Source organism: Rutidosis leptorrhynchoides, chromosome 3 (genome assembly GCF_046630445.1).
Source record: "Rutidosis leptorrhynchoides isolate AG116_Rl617_1_P2 chromosome 3, CSIRO_AGI_Rlap_v1, whole genome shotgun sequence".
Classification (NCBI taxonomy): domain Eukaryota; kingdom Viridiplantae; phylum Streptophyta; class Magnoliopsida; order Asterales; family Asteraceae; genus Rutidosis; species Rutidosis leptorrhynchoides.
In genome coordinates, this window is record NC_092335.1 from 596,496,712 (window position 1) to 596,520,135 (window position 23,424).

Sequence of the window (23,424 nt, forward strand, 5' to 3'; positions counted from 1 at the left end):
TCTGTAAACTTTCAAGCTTAAAATATGAATGTATTGAAGTAATGTTGGGAACTGATGCATGAGTTAATATAATATAATGACACTTGATCAACGTGATTATATTACAGTAAGTCATGCTGAGTTTTTAAATGGAATGTGATGATTCACAGATCATAACGTCATCATGTGTATGTTACACGACTTTTACGTTCTGTCTAATCTATAAACATATCAAGAACATATTTTTCTTGATAGTCCTATCTTTCCTTGAATTCTGGTAATTTGACAAGTCAAATTGTACTATTACCATTTCTTTCTTAGGACATTAACAAATGTTCAATTCTAAAACTTATATCTGCGAATTCTGGACCATTACAAGAGATGCCCAATTGCAGAAAGAAGAAACGAAGGGACAAAGCTCTGAAATAGAAATTGGAGTATAAATCGCAGCAATTAGGGGGGAGTATTAATTGGGGATGACAATGATTATAGAAAACGGAAGCAAGGACATCGAAATATAAGGGAAGATATAAAATCCAACAACAACGCAGAAGTTACAAACTGTGGATATTAATACGAATAGCAATATAAAGACGCGGTAGAATTAAAAATAGTATCACTCCAAGGAAATGGTAGAAGTAAACAGATATTTTTGGGAAGATTGAAAAGAAGGATGACAGAAATGATAATTAGGAAAATATCAAGAATTAGAACCGGATTAATCATTTCACAATCTTTTGGATGTATGGATTAAGAAAGAAAGTATAGGAATGATGAAAATAATAGGATGGAAAAAGTTTGATTTATAATGGAAATATCAGACAGAATAATCGAGGCGGATCACCCTATTTAATTATAGAGATCTTAATTTCCTTAATCGATGAAGAATCAAATCCTATTACGAAGATTTTCTCTAAATCCCTTGAACTTCGGAAATCAATCCTATCTATGTCAAAAGATATGACGAAACTTAATTTTCTCATTTCACTCTTTTGCGATAGTTTCACTCGTACTCTTCACATGAACGTATTGTTTTATCCACATTACTCAGTGATGATAAAACTTCAATTTTTAACTCGTATGGGTCATGAAGACATACTTATTGCCAGTCATGACCATCCCAATCAAATTTCGGGACGAAATTTCTTTAACGGGTAGGTACTGTGATGACCCGGAAATTTTCACTCAAATTTAAACTTTAATCTTTATATGTCTCCGACACGATAAGCAAAATCTGTAATGTTGAGTCTCGAAAGTTTTGAAATCTATATTCATGTAAGCAATTACCCTTTGACCATGCCTGACGATTCACGAACCTATAAACGTAAATAGAAATGTACATGTAAGTAACTATACTTATACATAATTAGACATTGTAAAATAAATATAGTAGAGAACTGATATGTGAATTAGTTATTAAGAAATATAAATTAAAATAACTAAAACTTGTTATTAATTGATTTCAAACATAATTTGTCAATGATTAACAAAGTATAATTGTATAATGTTATACTTTGAGTTTAAATTGTTTTGATAAATATAACTGATACATCTATCTAGGTAATGAATCTAGATATGTAAAACATAATTATATTTAGTAATTTGAATATACATATAATATATGAACATAATATTTATTATATGTATATTGTTAAAACATATAAATATTAATTAAATGTTACTAGATAAGTATTAAATAATACATAATTAATAATAAGTAATGTTACTATAATAAATGTAAATACAAGCTAAAATTTAGTTATAAATATTATTATTATTATTATTACTTATTAGTAATATTGTATTACTAATTATTATCACTATTAATATTAATAACATGATTATTAAAACTATTAACATTAAGATAGTTAAGGTATTATCATTATCCTTGTTACTAATATTAGTTATTCATTATTAATATAAGTATCACTACAAAAACTATTATTTATATTGTTATTACTAATATTATCATTAATAAAATTATGATTTTAGTTATTTAATTAATATTAGTATTATTTGATATTACTATAATTAATTAATTTTATTATTATTAAAAAATATCATTATTATGATAAATATTAATATTATTAGGATAACTATTATTAATTGTATTATTATTATGTTATTATTAATAATAATATTCAGTATTATTATTATTTATTATTGATAAAATTATTATTATTATTATTATTAAAAGTATTATTATTATTATTATTATTTTAAATATTGAATTAGACAAAACACATGATCAAATTCAGTTTCACATCACTCTCACACTATAATTGATTGAAGATTCCTGTCCTTAATCCAGTACAAATCACATTAGATAGCAGCCAAAATCTGTTACAAATCAAAATCAAGTTGCATTATTATTTTTCTTCACTTTCGTTTTTCCTGCCTCTGATTCATTTCGACACCACACTTGCTCAATATAATAAACGATCCTTTATTTTGTTGATAAAATTCAGTCAACTCCTCCACCCTCAACATCAATTATAACCGCTTTAAATTATTGAAGTCTGTTAAACTAAACCATTTTTTTTCTAGCGCAATTCCTCTGTTGTTGGTTCAAAAATTCAAAAACAAGAAAACGAATTTAATTCAAAAATCTAGAAATGTAGCCTTGTTAGGAATTCTCTGTTGAATCTTTCTGAAAAGTTTTAACTCTCAATTCATCTTAACGAATCTCAATTGTCGAGTCAAAGTTTGTAAGTCAAAAAGTCAAACCGTGTTCATCAATCAAATTGAAGTTTTATAGATCGTTTTTGCTGAAATTAATGATTGAGGAAGTTTTTATGGATCATTTAAAACACAATTCGTGTTATCAACTTTGTCCAAAACATTCTAGATTGCAAAATCATTAATTTTTTTTTTAGAAAACTAGCGACAGCAGCAGGATGTTCATTTTTTTATATTTTTTTTCCTTTTCGTTGCTAATTTAATTCAAACCCTTCTAAGAATCGAGTCTGTTTCAAGGATATAATATAAATCAAACAATTCAATAGAAGATGGAAGGATTACTGATCGATTCAATTCATTAAGAAGATGAAAAGGAAACTGGATGATAAAAACGGGTTATGTTTGTTTGGAAATGGGACTAATCAGAAAAACACACAGCAGCGAACTGGTTAAGGGTTTGTGTCGGGTAACGAGAGGTCGGGGGTTCGAGTCCCGGCAGGGGCATTCTTTTCCACTGTTTTCTTAAAGGTAGCAATCAAATTATTTTTATTTATTTATTATTATCATAGATTATTATTATTGTTGTTATTATTATTTCCATTAGTTATGTTATTTAATGTTATTATTATCATTATTCTAATTATTATTATTATTAACCTAGTTACTAGTAAGATTAAAATTATTATAACTATAAATATGATACGTATTATTAATTTGAAATATGAAAATGAAAATTTTAATATGAAAGTGATTGTAAATAAAAGATGAGTAAAAAGAATCGGGAATGAGTATATGTGTGTATATAGGATAAGTAATATGTTAGTACATAAAGTTTATAATATAATATGAGATAATATGATAAGATAGCTTGAAGATTAGGATTCGATGATTAAAAATATATAGTTATATGTAACATATATATATATATATATATATATATATATATATATATATATATATATATATATATATATATATATATATATATATATATATATATATAGAAAACTAATAAGGTTAAACTTTAAATGAACTTATTTTTAATATATAACGACTGTTATAACCTTAAGGCGTAGATGTTAGTTACATAAAAACTTGGCAAATATTAAGGTACAGAATATATTACGACTATAAATGAGAATGGTGTATAAATATATATATATATAGCTTAGTATGGATTAATAGAACATTAGTAAAAATAGTATATATATATATATATATATATATATATATATATATATATATATATATATATATATATATATATATATATATATATATGAATAAATATATTTATATATAAAATACATAATTTTTGGATAAAACCTATGCTATTATAATCATCAAGTAATTATAAAATAACATTTTGTATAGATATACTAGAACTACTTAATGTATTAATAAGTATTTAATAAAATGATATATTTTATACATATAATATATCAAAAATTAATATTATATACAAAATGAATATATGAAACGTATATATATATTATTAATATAAAAAGGATATTACAAATAATAATATATATATTTGTTCGACTACGAGTACATGATTTAATACATATATGAATAATATAGGTTCGTGAATCCGAGGCCAACCCTATACTTGTTCAATGTCGTTATATGTATTTTTACTACAAAATACATTAGGTGAGTTTCATTTACCTTTTTACCCTTTCTATTTTTGGGCTGAGAATACATGCGCAATTTTTATAAATGTTTTACGAAATAGACACAAGTAATCGAAACTACATTATATGGTTGAATTATCGAAATCGAATATGCCCCTTGTTATTAAGTCTGGTAATCTAAGAATTAGGGAACAGACACCATAATTGACGAGAATCCTAAAGATAGATCTATGGGCCCGACGAACCCCATCCAAAGTACCGGATGCTTTAGTACTTTGTTTTGTTTATATCATGTCCGAAGGGTTTCTCGGAATGATAGGGGATATTCTATATGCATCTTGTTAATGTCGGTTACCAGGTGTTCAATCCATATGAATGATTATTTTTGTCTCTATGCATGGGACGTATATTTATGAGAAATGAAAATCTTGTGGTCTATTAAAATGATGGGAATGATTATTTATGTTAAACTAATGAACTCACTAACCTTTTGGTTGACACTTTAAAGCATGTTTATTCTCAGGTACGAAAGAAATCTTCCGCTGTACATTTGCTCATTTTAGGGATATTACTTGAAGTCATTCATGACATATTTCAAAAGACGTTGCATTTGAGTCGTTGAGTTCATCAAAATTAATATTAAGTCAATTATAGTTAGATATATTATGAGATGGTATGCATGCCGTCAACTTTCGATGAAATGAAATATTGTCTTTTCAAAAACGAATGCAATGTTTGTACCTCGCGATGTAATCAACTATTGTGAATCGTTTATAATCGATACGGACTTCGTCCGGATGGATTAGGATGGGTCTTTACATTAAAGACCTTGCGGAAGGAGAAGTTGTATGCTAAATTCTCCAAATGTGAATTTTGGCTAAGGGTCTATTGTGATGCTTCTTTAAATGGGCTCGGTTGTGTTCTAATGCAAAGGGGTAAAGTCATCTCTTATGCCTCTCGACAATTAAAGGAACACGAGACGAGATATCCGACTCATGATCTTGAGTTGGCGGCGGTTGTTCATGCGTTGAAAATTTGGCGCCATTACTTGTATGGTGTCAAGTGTACAATTTATTCGGATCACAAGAGTTTGAAACATATTTTTGATCAAAGAGATTTGAATTATCGTCAACATAGATGGATGGATGTGGTGAAAGACTACGATTGTGAGATACTTTATCATCCGGGCAAGGCGAATGTGGTTGCGGATGCGTTAAGTCGAAAGAGTCATCACCCGGCATTAAGATTGGGATTGTTACTTATGATTATTACTAATGATTTTCTTGAAAAACTTGGTGTGATTCAAATAGAGGCTTACGTTTACAACAAGCATGCGGAATGAATTGTGGGACAATCGGAGTTCATTACTATGGGCTCGCGTGGTTTGTTGTCTTTTCAAGGAAGAGTGTGGGTGCCTAAGATGGGTGATTATCGACAAGTGCTACTTGATGAAGCACATAAGTCAAAGTATTCCATTCATCCGGGTGCGACAAAAATGTATCTTGATTTAAGGAAAGATTATTGGTGGCCGGGCATGAAACGTGATATTGTAAAGTATGTTGAGCAATTCATCACGTGTTTGCAAGTTAAGGCCGAGCACCAAAAGCCGTATGGTAAGTTACAACCGTTAGAAATCCCGAAGTGGAAATGGGAGCACATTACCATGGATTTCATCACAAAGTTACCTAAAACGGCGAGAACCCAATTCGATTCGATTTGGGTGATAGTTGATCGATTGACGAAGAGTGCCTTGTTTCTTCCCATTCGGGAAGCGATATCGTCGGAGACCTTGGCTAAGTTGTTTATCAAGGAAGTCATCTCTCGACACGGAGTTCCTATATCTATTATTTCTGATCGAGATACCCGATTCACATCTCGGTTTTGGGAAAAGTTTCATGAAGATATGGGCACACAATTGAAATTGAGCACGGCGTATCATCCTCAGACGGACGGTCAAACCGAACGTACGAATCAAACTTTGGAGGATATGTTACGGGCGTGTATTATTGATTTCGGTGGTAGTTAGGATGAGCACTTACCTTTGGTGAAATTCTCGTACAATAATAGTTATTATACTAGTATCGGGATGCCACCGTACGAGATGCTTTATGGGCGGAGGTGCCGAACTCCGATTTGTTGGGGTGAAATTGGCCAAAAGGAAATCGGGAGTACCGATTTGGTCTTAGAAACGAATAGCAAGATTGATATGATTTGGGATCATTTGAAAAAGGCGCAAGATAGACAAAAGTCGTATGCCGACAAGCGTAGACGAATGATCGAATTTCAAGAAGGTGACATGGTGATGCTTAAGGTTTCGCCATGGAAAGGTGATATTCGGTTTCAAAAACGGGGAAAGTTAGCTCCTCGGTTTATTGGACCATTTAAGTTTTTAGCTCGTGTTGGTGAAGTCGCGTATCATTTGGAATTACCCGAAGAGCTTGCGGGGATCCATAATACATTCCATGTTTCCCATCTCCGTAAGTGTCTTGCGGATGATTCATCGTGGGTACCATTAGACGAAATTGAGCTAAACAATAAGTTAGAGTATATTGAGGAGCCGATTGCCATACTCGATGAGAAGGTCAAAAGGTTGAGACATAAAGAGGTTAGGACTTTTAAAGTTCAATGGCGTCGTAGTAAGGGTTCCGAGTTTATTTGAGAGCCCGAAGAATTTGCGTTGGTTTATCTTCCCTCTTGTCATGCGGCTTGAATCGTGAGGACGCGCTCCGATTCAAGTGGGGGAGAGTTGTAAGACCCTAATCTTCATTGTACAGCAGAGTATATAGAGTACATAAAGTGTGAAAATGATTGTGCAGTTAAACAGAATTCAGAAACAGAAGTCAGAGAGCGATCTGAGCTTAGTGCGCGCCGCGCACACCAAAGGGAGCGCGCCGCGCACTCCCTACTGTAGCCCGTTTTTTTGCTGTTTTAATGAGATATTTTGATGGGCATTTCGGTAATTTCATTTGTGGATGGGATAAAGGCTACCAGATCTATTTGGGTGGAGTCATAACTCCATCTTCAACTACTTTATCCTTATCACTTTAAATCTAGAGAGAGACTTTGATTCTTGAGTGAGAAAGCTTAAATCCAAGAGGAAGAAGTTTCTTTCGGGTCAAATTGCGTGCATTAAAGTTGTTCATCTCATCTCTAGCATCATTTTGGTTGTAGTGGTACGTTCTAACTTTAATTTCCTTACCTTAATTTTGTATAAGGGTTAGGGTTTGAGTTAGTGATGAACATAAACCCATATTTGGTGATTTTGGGTGTTCTTGGATAAAATGGAGTCATAAAGACTCAATGGTAACTAACCTAGGGTTTCAAAAGGTTAATTGATATTTATGAGTTCTAATTGGTTAGTTAATCACTAGCACACCTAGTTAATTAGTAAATGGGTAGATAACCCGAAATGGGTGTGTTAACTTTAAATTAGTCAAAGGGCTAATGATTGACCTAATTGGGAAATATAGGTATGAAATACCCTAATTGTGTAATGGTTAATGTTGTTGGATCTTAATCACTAGCTCTTAAGTGATTAATGATGGTCTTGACCCTTAAAGGGCGGTTTTGGTAAAAATGGGGCATTTAATGCATTTAAGTCATTAAATGCACATAAGTGAAATTGTTGGTATTTAGTCCAACTAGTTATATGGGTTGATTGAAGTACTTATTATATTAGGTACTTTGCTTTGAAGCTTGTGGAAGTATAAAACCGTCACCAAATCGTTAAAGGTGAGTGGAATGATTATATGCATATGTATGTAATGTATTTATTTGAATGCTATGGTATGAACCAAAGAGCTGGTAGTGCCATAGTATGTGCGAGCGTGCTATGATGTGAACCAAAGAGCCGGTAGCGTCATAGTATGTGTGTTATACTGTGAACCAAAGAGCCGGTAGCGCTATAGCACGATTTGTTAGGGTGTGAACCAAAGAGCCGGTAGCACCTTAGCGTTGTTAGGGTGTAAACCAAAGAGCCGGTAGCACCTTAGCGTTGTTAGAGTGTGAACCAAAGAGCCGGTAGCACTCTAGCGTGAGTATGACTCGAGTTGTGATGTGAACCAAAGAGCCGGTAGCATCATGACAAATGCGTATGGTGTGGACCAAAGAGCCGGTAGCACCATGACGCGAGAATGGTTAACCATGGTTGTGTATTGTTTTGTAGCATATTATATTATGTCGATTATATGTTATTGATTACGCTAGTAGCGGTTTGTTGGAGATTATTAGCTTTGTACTTGAGATGGTATGCTAATTGTATTGCTAGCGTGTATAGGGGACGCTTTTGGGATGTGATAGCTTTTGGAGTTTGACCGAGATATGGGTAGTTTAACCCCAAACACCATGCTCATAGTGTCGTTTGGAATTTAAACTAGTGTGGTCGAAACTCGAACTTTTGTATGAAACTCGTAAAACGGCCGATGTGGGCCCCGTTTTGTAAAACTCATTTTATGTTTGAATCGTATGAGTTTTTCATATTAGAACATGTTGTGAAAAGCGTTTCGTCTAAATATGTCGGGAAGTGGGAGATCTTTATTTGAAAAATTGAAAAATCGGAAAGAACTGAAAATAGACCTGTGCGCGCCGCTCACCTTGAGGTGGTGCGCGTGGCGCACTCCCCTGTAATAAAAAAAAATTCTTATGCGTGTTCGATTGTATATTGGGTTGGGTTGTTACATCGGTATTTGAATATGTTTGATTATTTGAACATTTACCTTCGAGTGACCATTTTCCGCATTTGTAACATCTTTCAAGGTGTCGTGCTCTTCTTTTTGTTGCGGATTTTGATTTTCCTTTACCAAAATGTAACTTATTATGATCGTTCATGAGTTCTTTTCTTACTCCGTCCAATTTGGCTCTTATTACTGACACCAGGTCACTTGGAAGTGTGTCATTATTACGTTTAGTAATCAAAGCGTGTAGCATTAGACAATAGTTCAGATCAAAGGAATTCTTCATCTCGTAAAACCTAAAAAAATAAAAATTCAGAATGGGGGGAGAAGACTAGTTCTTTAGGGTCTGCTAGGGAAAGACCATTCGGATTCCATTCTCGAGAACTACACGAAAACAGAATATCTGACTCTAACAGAAATATATATTACCCTAAAAAAAATTCGAACCTTCCCACACTTAGTTAGCTGTGGTGTCGAAATTGTGATTAACTTCATCTTCAACTTCCATTGGATTATCTATGTAATGTTTAACTCTGTGATCATTAACCTTAAATTCAACCCAATTTGAATTTATTAATTCCACTATTCTGTATGGGAAAACTCTTTTGACTATGAATGGTCCAGACCATCTTGATTTCAATTTTCCAGGAAATAGCTTGAATCGTGAATTGAAAAGAAGAACTATGTCTCCTTCCTTAAATTCTTTTGAACTTCTGATTCTTTTATCATGCCATTTCTTCGTTCTTTCCTTTTAGATTAACGAATTTTCGTATGCTTCATGTCTTAATTCTTCTAATTCGTTTAGTTGACTTAATCGTAGACGTCCAGTTTCATGTAAATCAAGATTACATGTCCTCAAAGCCCAAAATGCTTTGAGTTCAATTTCTACTGGAAGATGACATGCTTTTCCGTAAACGAGTCTAAAAGGTGTGGTTCCAATTGGAGTTTTGTAGGCTGTTCTAAAAGCCCAGAGTGCATCCTCCAATTTCATGGACCAATCCTTCGGATTTGATCCTACGGTTTTCTCTAGAATACGTTTTAAAGCTCGGTTGGTATTTTTAACTTGTCCACTTGTTTGTGGATGATAAGCGGTTGAGATTTTATGAGTTACTCCATATCTTTTGAGAACTTTCTCAAGTTAATTATTACAAAAATGAGTACCCCGATCACTTATTAAAGCTTTCGGTGTTCCAAACCATGCAAAAAGATGTTTTAAGAAGTTGACTACAACTCGTGCATCGTTAGTTGGGAGAGCTTGTGCTTCCGCCCATTTAGATACATAATCAATGGCAACGAGAATGTAGAGATTATTATGAGATTTTGGAAATGGACCCATAAAGTCAATACCTCAAACGTCAAATACTTCACATACTTGAATGACATTTTGTGGCATTTCATCACGTTGATTTATTTTTCCGGCCCTTTGACAAGCATCACAGGATTTGCAAAGAAGGTGTGCATCTTTGAAAATTGTAGGCCAATAGAATCCAGCATCGTAAACTTTTCTTGCTGTGAGTTGAGGCCCATAATGCCCTCCTGTTGGTCCTGTGTGACAATGGTTTAAGATTTGACTGGCTTCATCCCCAAATACACATCGGCGTATTATTCCATCGGGACAACTTTTAAACAAATGTGGATCTTCCCAGAAATAGTGTTTTATATCACTAAAGAATTTCTTTCGTTTTTGGTACGACAACTCTCTTTCAAGGAATCCACATACTAAGTAGTTTGCATAGTCTGCAAACCATGGAATTTCACTATAATTTATCTTCAATAGATATTCATCAGGAAAGTTGTCTTGTATGGCGGATTCATTCAGAACTTCTAATTCAGGATTTTCAAGACGAGAAAGATGATCAGCGGCGAGATTTTCTGCTCCCTTTTTATCTCGGATTTCAATATCGAACTCTTGTAAGAGTAAGATCCAACGGATTAATCGTGGTTTAGCATCTTGTTTCGAAAATAGGTATCTAAGAGCAGAATGGTCGGTATAAACCACCGTTTTAGCTAGAACGAGATATGAACGAAATTTGTCAAAAGCAAAGACAATGGCAAGGAGTTCTTTTTCAGTAGTTGTGTAATTAGTTTGTGCTCCTTGTAATGTCTTACTAGCGTAATATATAGGTTGAAATCATTTTTCAATCATTTGTCCTAAAACGGCTCCCATTGCAAAATCACTTGCATCGCACATAAGTTCAAACGGTAGATTCCAATTTGGAGTTATCATGATCGGAGCATTAGTGAGTTTTTCTTTAAGAATATTAAAAGATTTGATGCATTTATCTGAAAAGATGAATGGAGCATCCTTTTCTAGGAGTTTATTCATAGGAGTGGCAATTTTAGAAAAATCTTTTATGAAACGTCAGTAAAAACTGGCATGCCCTAGAAAACTCCTAACTCCTCTAACATTGGTGGGATGTGGAAGTTTAGCTATTACATCTACTTTAGCTCTATCCACTTCAATTCCTTCTTTTGAAATTTTATGACCAAGAACGATGCCTTCTTTAACCATGAAATGGCATTTCTCCCAATTAAGTACTAGATTTGATTGTTCGCATCTAATAAGCATTCGTTCAAGATTAACTAGACATGATTCAAATGTATCACCGAAGACTAAAAAGTCATCCATGAAAACTTCCATGCATTATTCTATCATGTCATGAAAAATCGCCATCATGCACCTTTGAAAGGTTGCAGGGGCGTTGCAAAGTTCAAATGGCATGCGTTTGTAAGCAAAAGTACCATAAGGGCACGTGAACGTGGTTTTTTCTTGGTCCTCGGGTGCTATTGGAATTTGAAAATATCCGGAAAAACCATCAAGAAAACATAAGTTTTGATTGTATGGTTTAACATAAGGTTTAGCCTTAACTGTGTTATCTTCATTAACCTTTTCAACTACCGATTCTATTTCCTTATCTTGCTCAGATTGTGGTTCTTGTAGAGTAGGAATAGAGTCATCAGAAATTAGAGGTATTTCAGGTGGTTTAAGTGTAATACCACTTCTCGTGGTAATAGCTTTAGCTGTTTCATTCCGGGAGTTAGCATTTGTATCGCTAGGTAGACTTCCCGATTTTCTTTCACCCATCAACCTTGCTAGGTTACTTACTTCTTGTTTCAGATTTTGAATAGAAGCTTGTTGATTTCTAAATGCTTGAGCATTTTGTTCATTGGTTTGTTTCTGAGATGTGAAAAACTGAGTTTGAGATTCAACTAGCTTCGATATCATATCTTCTAAATTTGGCTTTTTATCATCGGTTTGTTTTGAAAAATAGGTCTTTGCTGATTGTAAGTATTATTAGATACTTGTTGATTGCTAGGACCTTATTGGTTGTTGTATGGACCATTTCGGTTATAATTCTGATTTTGATTGTAAATTGGTCTTGGCGGTTGATAATTATTCTGATAATTATTTTCAGGCCTTTGGTTCATGTATGAAATATTCTCTCTTTGTTCCATTGTTGGTTCAATACTGAGTCAATCTTTTGTCAAATGTGGTCCTCCACACTGCTCACAACTAATTCGTATTGAGTGGATATCTTTAGTCATCTTTTCCATTCGTCTCTCGACAGCGTCTATCTTTGCGGAAATGGAATCAAAGTCATGGCTAGAATCGGCTCTAGCTGCTTTAGATGATCTAACGATATCTTTTTCTTGGTGCCACTCATGTGAGTAGGAAGCAGTGTTATCAATAATTTTGTAAGCGTCAGTTGCGGTTTTCTTCATAATGGAAACACCAGCTGCTATATCGATGTCTTTTCGTGTAGTGAGGTCGCATACTTGGTAGAATATTTGTACTATTTGACAGGTGTCTAAACCATGTTGTGGACATCCTCTCAATAACTTTCCAAATCTTGTCCACGCCTCATATAGAGTTTCATTTGGCTTTTGTGTGAACGTAACAATTTCTCCTTGAAGTCTCACGGCTTTAGATGCCGGAAAGAATTGTTTAAGAAATTTTTCAACTAAAACATCCCATGTATCAATCGCCCCTTCAGGTAACGATTCTAACCAATCTTTGGCTTCTCCCTTTAAAGTCCAGGGAAATAACATGAGATATATCTGTTCATCCTCCACTTCTCTTATTTTAAATAAAGTACAGATCCTATTAAAAGTACGAAGATGTTCGTTTGGATTTTCCTTCGGTGCACCACTAAATTGGCATTGATTAGTTACCATGTGTAGAATTTGTCCTTTGATTTGATAATCTGGCGCATTAATGTCAGGTTGAGTAATTGCATGACCTTGGCCAGTGCATTTAGCTCGCATTCGGTCTTCCATACTTAGAGGTTCCAGATTTTCCATGATTGAATTTGTTGAATCTGAATCACTATAGGATTCTGATTTAATGGTTGGTTCCTCGACAATTTCTGTTTGAATGATTGGTAGTTCTGGAGGAAAGATTAATGGTTCAGGATCTCTGAATTGTCCCTGAATATCCTCCGGATTCTCAATTGTGAGATCGGGTTCAAAAAATGGATTATCGGAAATTTGAATTGGAGTACTTGGTCGACTGGATGAGGATTATAAAAAAAAATTAACGGCGACAATATTTGCTAGATGTCTTGATCTGGTTACAGGTGGTGAATGTATAAAAGGTGGTGAACGTTTTGCTCGGTGCATTCACTGAATATCCTATCTTATTAGTTTTTAAAAAGAAAGAGAAATTATATAAGTTATCCAATTAATAGACTTTTCTGCTTTTGCCCACGTTTCGAATAGCCAATAGATGTAGCAGGGAGCCAGAACCCTTTAAATCGGAAGCTCACAACTCAGCCACTAACAAATCTAACTATTACTACGAAGCAGAAAATTTTGGATGTCTATCAATTTAATCACTTAAAATAATTTTTTGTTGAAATTTTAGAGAAGAAATAGAAAATTCTATGTCCTAAAAACTAGAGCGGCGAGAAATAAGAAAGAAAAAGAGCGCGTCGAAAAACGTCGAAAAAAATAAATGGTCGAAAAATAAAAATAAGAAAGAAAAACGTCGAAACTTAAAAGTCTAAAACTAAGAATTAAAGGTTGCGTCTAAAGGTATTAAAGCTTAAAAGAAATTCTATATCCAAAACGGCAATAACTTAAAAAGTACTAAAATCTTAAAACGGCGTCGCAAAAATCGAAAGCACCTAAATCTTATTCTAAAGAAAAAGCACTTAAGGGATTTTACGGCAAAGCCTAAAAATCTAGAAATAAAAATAACTATGGCAAAAACTATGACTTAAAACTAAATACGAACGAAAAATACAAATATTACGAATACACGATTAAAAAGTTACGAAATTTTAAAAATAAAACTTAAAGTTGTGGAAATTTTTTTTTTATAAAAATATTATTTTTAAATTAATATTTTATAAAAGTATTAATTTTATAAGTAATAAAACTAATTAAAACCTAAAAATACAAATTTAATTAACTAAAACTAATTAATATTTTAATTAAACCCTAATTAATAATAATAAATAAATAAATAACCCTAATTTCGTAATTAATGCTGCAATGTTTGACCTGTTAGATACCTCCGCGAGTGTGGATGCCAACTGGAAAAAAGTACCGCGAGTGCGGATGCCACAGATGCAGGTCGAAATTTTTTTTTTTCGGATCAGTTTCTATTTTTTTTTACTTTTTATGTTTTGTTTTTTTAATTTTCTATTTTATTTTATAGAAAATGTTTTATAATATAACTAAAACTTATATTTTAAATAAAAATCACTTATTAGTATTTTATAACTAAAAATACTTTTTTTATATAGCGTTGCGCTTTCGGCGTTTTAGTTTCCCCGGCAGCGGCGCCAAAAATACTTGATGTGTGCGAGGTGGTGTATAAAATAGTTATATTTTTACAACAAAATACTATTAAATACGATACAATTTTACACAAGTTATTTATTTATTTATAGAGTGGATATACCTAAACCTTGCTACAACACTTATAGGCAGCGTACCTAATCGTACAGTAGTGTAGTTTTTAGTAAGTCCGGTTCGTCCACAGGGAACTCGCCAAGTTTAACGCTATATTTTTAAAAACTATATATAAATATAAATATAAGTAGTATCATTATTATAAAAGGTGGTTTTTACCGTTTAATGACTGGTTTGTCGATTTTAAAACTTTAGTCGCAGTTAAAACCTAATGTAAAATATTAAAAATAAATATAACTTAATTTTAAGCGTAAAGTAAATAATGATAATGAAATTGCAATAAAAGTGCGATAATTAAAAAGTACAATAATTAAAAGTGCAATTAAATAAAATGACAATAAATAAAATTGCGATAATTAAAAGTGCAATTAAATATGAAATATATAAATTATGCTTATTTAAACTTCCGTAATCATGATGTTTGACGTGTTGATTTTAGTTTATTACCATGAGTTAATTGTACTTTGTCCTGGATTATTCAATATGTCCGTCTGGTTTTTGTCTATAACAGTCCATCAGTCATAAATATAAAGTGCGAGTGTCCTCGTCAAATTATCCTTATATCCGAAGTCAAATATTCCAACTAATTGGGGACTTAAACTATAATTACACCAAGTGTCCTTGTATATAATTCACCCCTATTTTAATAAGTCCATTAACTATTAATTCATTCCCGTGTCCGGTTAAATGAACGATTATTAGTACTTATAAATATCCCGCCCATCGTGTCCGATCGAGTGTATATGGTTATTTATAGGTACGTCCAATTGTAAATCTTTATATTTAATTAACAAACTATCATTTAATTAAACAAATATAAAGCCCATTAATAGCCCATAGTCTAATTTCCACAAGTGTCGTTCTTTTGTCCAAACCCCAATTATGGTACAAAGCCCAATTACCCCGTCTTTAATATTTAGCCCAACATCATGATTACTTCAATTTAAATAATCATACTAATAACTTAGCTACTAGACATTAATTTAAAAAGGTTGAACATAACTTACAATGATTAAAAATAGCGTAGCATTACACGGACAGAATTTCGACTTACACCCTTACAACATTCGCTAACATACCCTTATTATTAGAATTTAAAATTAAAATTAAAATTAAAATTAAATATATATATATATATATATATATATATATATATATATATATATATATATATATATATATATATATATATATATATATATATATATATATATATATATTATACGAGTGAACAAAGAAGAAAAAGATGTATAGAATTCAGCAAAATGCGTTGCCTTTTATAGGCCCCATCTGGATACTGTGCACTTCGCGAGTGCGGTTTTTCTTGCCTTCGAAGCTCCGCATGTGCGGAGCTGTGGATTCCAGCTCACACTTTGGATCCTAGCTTTGCCGACGGTTTTTAAAATATAAATATAATATATATATAATTTTAAGAATTATTTATATATTATATTATATTTATTTGCATAGTTGACTTGTAATTTTCGGCCCGTTGCGTCGTGCGTTGAAAGTTGACTTAGGTCCCGGTTCCGGATTTTCGAACGTCCTTGTGTACTATTTAATATCTTGTACTTTGCATTTTGCGTCTTGTACTCTTGCAATTTTGAGACGTTTCTCATCAATAATTTGAACCACTTTGATTGTACTTTGTACTTTTTAGCTTTTTGGTCGTTTGCGTCTTCAAATCGTCGAATTTGTCTTTTGTCTTCACCTTTTATTATTTAAACGAATATTACTTGTAAATAGAACAATTGCAACTAAAAGCTTGTCTTTCTTGAGGGATAATGCTATGAAATATATGTTCGTTTTTAGCATTATCAGGTTACCATGTCTTGGTACCTATATCCTACCAGCAAAATACAGGGTTCCATCGACCTTTACTTCAAGCTGTTTTTCTAACCCTCTGCTCATTTCGCCTTTTTCATTTTCTTTTTTTAAAGCCTCTAACTGTGCTGCTTGAATTTGCTTTGTGAGATCAGTACGAATTGTAATATTCAAAGCTCGGACCCTAAGAGGTTTTACTCTTTCTTTCTGACTTAGGGCATCAGCTACAACATTAGCCTTTCCAGGGTGGTAACGGATTTCACAATCGTAATCGTTCAACAACTCTATCCAGCGACATTGCCTCATATTGAGTTGTTTTTGATCAAAAATATGTTGAAGACTCTTATGATCGGTGTACACTGTACACTTGGTTCCATATAGATAGTGTCTCCATATTTTGAGTGCAAAAACTACTGCTCCAAGTTCCAAATCGTGCGTCGTATAGTTCTTTTCATGAATTTTTAGTTGTCGTGAGGCATATGCGATAACTTTTGTGCGTTGCATTAATACACATCCTAAACCTTGGCGCGAAGCGTCACAATAGATCACGAAATCATCATTTCCTTCTGGTAATGACAAAATGGGTGCAGACGTTAACTTCTTCTTTAATAACTGGAATGAGGATTCATGTTCCGTGGACCAATCATACTTCTTTCCCTTTTGAGTCAATGCAGTTAAGGGTTTGGCGATTCTAGAGAAATCTTGAATAAATCTTCGGTAGTAACCAGCAAGACCTAAGAATTGGCGGATTTGTGTTGGAGTCTTCGATGTTTCCCATTTACTAATGGCTTCGATCTTGGCAGGGTCAACTTTAATTCCATGTTTACTGACAACATGGCCCAAAAACTGTACTTCTTGTAACCAGAAATCACACTTTAAAAATTTTGCGTACAATTCTTCTTTCTTGAGTATCTCTAGTACCAGTCTTAAGTGTTGCTCATGTTCTTCCTTGTTCTTCGAATAAATCAATATGTCATCGATAAAAACAATGACAAATTTGTCTAAATACGGTCTACAGATGCGATTCATTAGATCCATGAATACTGCTGGAGCATTAGTCAATCCAAAAGGCATGACTAGAAATTCATAGTGACCGTAACGGGTTCGGAACGCGATTTTAGGAACATCTTCTTCCTTCACTCTCAGCTGATGATATCCGGAGCGTAGATCAATCTTAGAATAAACACTTGATCCTTGCAATTGATCAAACAAATCATCAATCCTCGGTAATGGGTACCGATTCTTGATCGTTAATTTGTTTAATTCTCGGTAATCTATGCACATTCTCATAGATCCATCCTTCTTCTTGACGAATAGAATAGGAGCACCCCAAGGTGAAAAACTGGGACGAATAAATCCACGGTCCGATAATTCTTGAAACTGGTCTTGTAATTCTTTCATTTCTGAAGGTGCAAGTCTATATGGGGATCGGGCTACAGGTGCAGCTCCTGGTGCGAGATCAATCTGGAATTCTACACATCTGTGTGGAGGTAGCCCCGGTAATTCTTCTGGAAATACTCCGGGATATTCTCTTACAACCGGCATGTCATCAATGCTTCTTTCTTCAGTATCGATCTTCTTTACGTGTGCCAAAATAGCATAACAACCTTTTCTTATAAGTTTCTGGGCCTTCATACAGCTGATAAGGTTCAGCTTCGAGTTGCTTTTCTCCCCATAAATCATTAAAGACGTTTCATCCTTTCGAGGGATGCGGATTGCTTTCTCAGCGCAAACAACTTCCGCTCTTGTTTTGGACATCCAATCCATGCCAACGATTACGTCAAAACTTCCTAATTCTACGGGTATCAAATCGATTTTGAAGGTTTCACCAGCGAGATTTATTTCACAACCATGGCAAATTTTATCGGCTTTTATCAGTTTACTATTAGCTAATTCAATAGTATATTTATTGTCTAGAGGCAATGATGCACATTTTAGTTTAGAACTAAAGTCTTTACACATATAACTTCTATCAGCACCCGTATCAAACATAATAGAAGCTAGTTGATTATTAACGGTAAACGTACCCGTGACAAGATTAGGATCTTCACGTGCTTCACTGGCACTAACATTAAATGCCCTCTCACGTGCGGGTTCTTTGTTCTTCTCCTTATCAAGGCATTGATTTATAAAGTGACCAGACTTCACGCATCCAAAACATTTCTTGACATCGGTCGGTTTTGTCTTTACTTCAGAAACGGTGGCATAACAATCTTTCGCCACATGTCCTTTCTTGTTGCACTTATCACAGACCACTTGGCAATAACCTGCATGATGTGTGTAACATCTTTTGCTGAACGGATGGGGTCCCTTACAGTTTGGACTTGCAGTTGCCCCATCTTGTTTACCTTTAAAAGTTTCTTGTTTCTTCAGGTGAGTACTTTTGCCCTTATAGTCTTCCCATTTCCTCTTTCCTTCAGTTGTCTTGACTTCGGTAATTGGTGCCTTAATCGAACTCTCTGTGATCTGGTCCATGAGTTGGTGTGCCATTGTCATGGCTTCCTGCATCGTATTCGATTTGGACGATGTAACATTTCCTTTGATATTGATCGATAAACCGTTAATATACATTTCTATCTTTCGTTTCTCGTTTGGCACCAATTCGGGACACAACAAGGCTAGTTCCATGAAACACTTTTCATAGTTATTGAGATTCGCGCCGAAAACCTTCAGATTACGTAACTCAGATTCCATTTTTCTTGTCTCGTTTCGAGGACAGTACTCCTCGATTAGCATCTTTTTCAGTTCTTCCCAAGAGATATCATATGCCGTATCTACTCCTTCTGCTTTAGCATAATTGTTCCATCAAGTAAGTGCACCGTCTTGCAACATGCACGAAGCATACTTTGACTTGTCTCCGTCCGCATAATTACTGATTTTGAAAAAGGACTCCATCTTTTCAAACCATCGGGTTAGACCGACTGGTCCCTCGGTTCCACTAAACATCTGTGGTTTGCATGCTTGAAAAGTTTTGTATGAGCATCCGTTTCGTGAGTTTGTGTTTATGGCTGCTGCTTTGGCAGCTGCTTCGGCTGTTGCTTTTGCTGCCTCAGCTGCAGCAATTCTTTCATTCACACATTTCTCGACTAGTTCCTCAAACTCAGCATCCGACATTTAAGACATGTTTCTTCAATAAACACAACAGATATAATTTAATCATATAGAATATTATAGGTAAAATGAGTTGTCAATAGTTAATCGTAGCATAATAATAATATGAACTAATTATTATAAAAGCCTTTTCTTCTTATTAGCATTTTATAATTATTTCTAGGGTATTACCTACCCGTTAAGTTCATACATAATAGCCAGTACAAGGAATTAACTACTAAAATCCTAATAATATTCCACTATGAAAAATTATAGCGAGTTACTACGTTATTATGTAATAATAATAATAAGAAGTAGTAATAATACAAATAATCATTCCATGCATTTATTATTAATAAACCAAAATAATACAATACCATACAATACCGATATTTTACATATGCTTATTCTACATAACAAGATAGAGTAGCACACATAAGCAATAGAATAGCGCATGGAAGATTTATGGTTGCGAGATCATTTATTCAGAACTATCAGAAACTTCTTCCCATTTGGTTATCTCTGCCAATTATTTGTGTGCACATGGTCCGACAGACATTCTGGCAGTGTATTTAATTTTTGGTTGGGGTTTTGAGGTACCCGTTGCCTCAGTGGGTTTAATACAATAAGGGTGGTTACAGATTGAATGGTCCTGTTCCTTTTTAATAATTAAGGACATTTTATTATTGTGGTTGTTTTTATTATCTATAGCAAGTTGGAATTTCTCCTTAGTGACTTCTTTTATTTCATTAGCGAAATCCTCTTCCTCACTGATCTCGTCTGATGACGAACTGTCTGAGTCATGTGTAGGAGAATAAAATGACGTACTGTCTGAATCATGTGTACGATAATATGTATCGGTGGTCATGAACCGAAATCTGCCAGGCGTAATCTGCACAACCCGCCCGTCGGTGGTGTATCTGGTCCAATGTCCATGTTCGTTTAGAAATGGATGATCTTCGTTTATTCCTGGGATCATGGGTCCATGCCAACGATACTGTGGCTCCGAAAAACTAGAGCTGGGTGGAGCTGGGACCTCCTCTGGGTTAACCTGAAGTTGAGATTCCCCGGCGAACACAATTTCTTCTTTAATAGGTATTGGAACGCCCTTTTCAGTTGTGGATATAATAGATTCAGTGTTCGATTCCGAGTCGTACAAAATGGTAGGATTAGAAGAAGTCATCTATCACATAATTGAAACAACAATTACGTTAGCATATAAATATATCACATATAATGTTTTTGACCAAATGATAAGCAAAAATCAGTAAAAACAGATATGGTCATAGTCCAGACTCACTAATGCAACCTAACAATTACCAGTTAAACACACTAATGTAATTTCTGGTTCCCTATGACCTCAAGCTCGGATACCAACTGTAACGACCTGTCAAAATCGCTATTGATGCGGCACATTAATCATTGATTCCACAGTGAGGTTTTGACCTCTATATGATACGTTTTGATAAAATATTGCATTCATTAAAATAAGTGACTTTCTAAACATAGAAAGTTATAAACATGTGGGCGAGTGCTTAGGTATATGCAAAACCCCAAAATACATAAGTCTTTAATTTACAGGTTGACATCACAGTCCAATTATTTATTACACAACGCAGTTTTATTTTGAATGCAATAAACTTTGTACAAAGCATGAGAGACTCCATGCAGGCAACAAGCACATCATAGCGGAAGCAGTCTAAGGACCTGAGAATAAAATATGCTAAAAAGTCAACACGAATGTTGGTGAGTTATAGGTTTAATTGCTCGAGTCATAAACATATATAAAGATAGACCACAAGATTTCATCAAAAGTTTATCAATAGATTCTACGTAACAGAGCACCCTGGTAACTAAACTTAACGCTATAATGATAATTACCCTATTCATTTTAATACACGCAAACCAACGTGTCATAAACTCAAATAACATACATCCGTTAATAGGCTAGCGCTCTAGCTCGGACGGGGATGTCAAGCCCTATGGATCCATATACAATTATTCGCGCCCACCAGTCCATATCCTATGTACTGGCAACTACTAGTTACCAAATCTAAGGGATTTTCGATTTAACTCAGTGTAGAATTTAGCATGTACTTGTGTCTTATTGCGTTTAAAATAAATTGCATGTATTTTCAGCCCAAAAATATTTAAAGTATTTAAAAAGGGAGACTATAAACTCACAGTTCAATATTGAGACTCAATATTATAGGCAAATTGCGTAGACGTAATGATAGTAGACGACTGTATGGTTGGCCTTGGATTCAAGAACAATACCCCGAACAATACCCAATATTTCCTTAGCTTAAAGCGTTTGAAACTCGAATTAAAAACACCCTCGTATGTACCTTATTATTATTAAACTTAAATTTAAAATTATAATTATAATTTAAATATAAATATTGATAGAGAAGAAATTTTTAATTAAAACACTTCGAGCAAACTGGCATATTTATATTACTTTTCCATTTACTGTAGCTCATGCGATCGCATGAGTTTTCAGTGTTTTTGTCATGCGATCGCATGGCTGCCTTATCCGTTTTTGTTTGCTAGTTCGTCGATATCAAATAGTGTCACTGTAGCAAATAGTGTTTACTGTAGCAAATAGTATTTACTGTAGCAAAGTCGTTTTCACTGTAGCAATTCACTGTTTCAAAGTCGTTTTCACTGTAGCAAATCGTATTTTACTGTAGCAAATAGTATTTTTGTAACGACCCTGGAATTTCCAACGTTTATTTATTAATAATTATTATTATTAATACGTGTGATTAAATGAATGTATGTTATTACATTTACATGTTACCATGATTGCCCGTACTTGACTTTTAAGTGCCCGAAACGTCTTTGTGACACCCGGGACTTTCACGAATAATATTTTTAGATATTATTTACATTCATGATTAAATTTATTGATCATTTTAATTAACTAAGGCTATTAGTTAGTTACTTGGGCTTTAATTGGTTTAACTTGTGATTTATTTGAACTTGGGCTTTGTTAGTGTAATGGACTCATGTTATTGGACTTCCAAGCCCACCCTACACTACTAGTGGACTTAGTTAGCCCATACTACATGTAAGTATTACTTTCAAACTTAACTAAATGGATTAAACACTTAAGGAATCTAGTTACCATTTACTTACTCATCCTTCCCATGCAAATACATCTAATAACCAACTTTTGAACCTTTAACATGCAATGGACTTGTGGACTAATCCCTCCCCCCCTTGGAACCCCAAAACCTTCGGCCTTATTGCAAGGGTGGGGGAGTTTTGTTTCATTTTATGCATTACTTACTCACTCTCATTCTCTCATTCAAAACACACTTCAAACTTACTTTCATTTTCTCTCCTTACTCTCTAACTTTTGTAAGTAGCTTGAAGCATTCTTCTCTCTTTTTTTCTTAAACAAAACCGATTTCTAGCACCCTTAATTCATCATCATTCTTTGATTGTTATAATCTTTTGTTACTTGTGTTGATTACTAGTTGTTATTATCTTTATTTACTTGCATGTTTTCAAGAATCAAACTTCTTAGTTTAATTCTTCTTTTATCTTGAATCTTCAAGAACATACAAGACATAAACTCTCTAGTTTATGATCTCCACTAAATACTTGTTCAAAGTTTA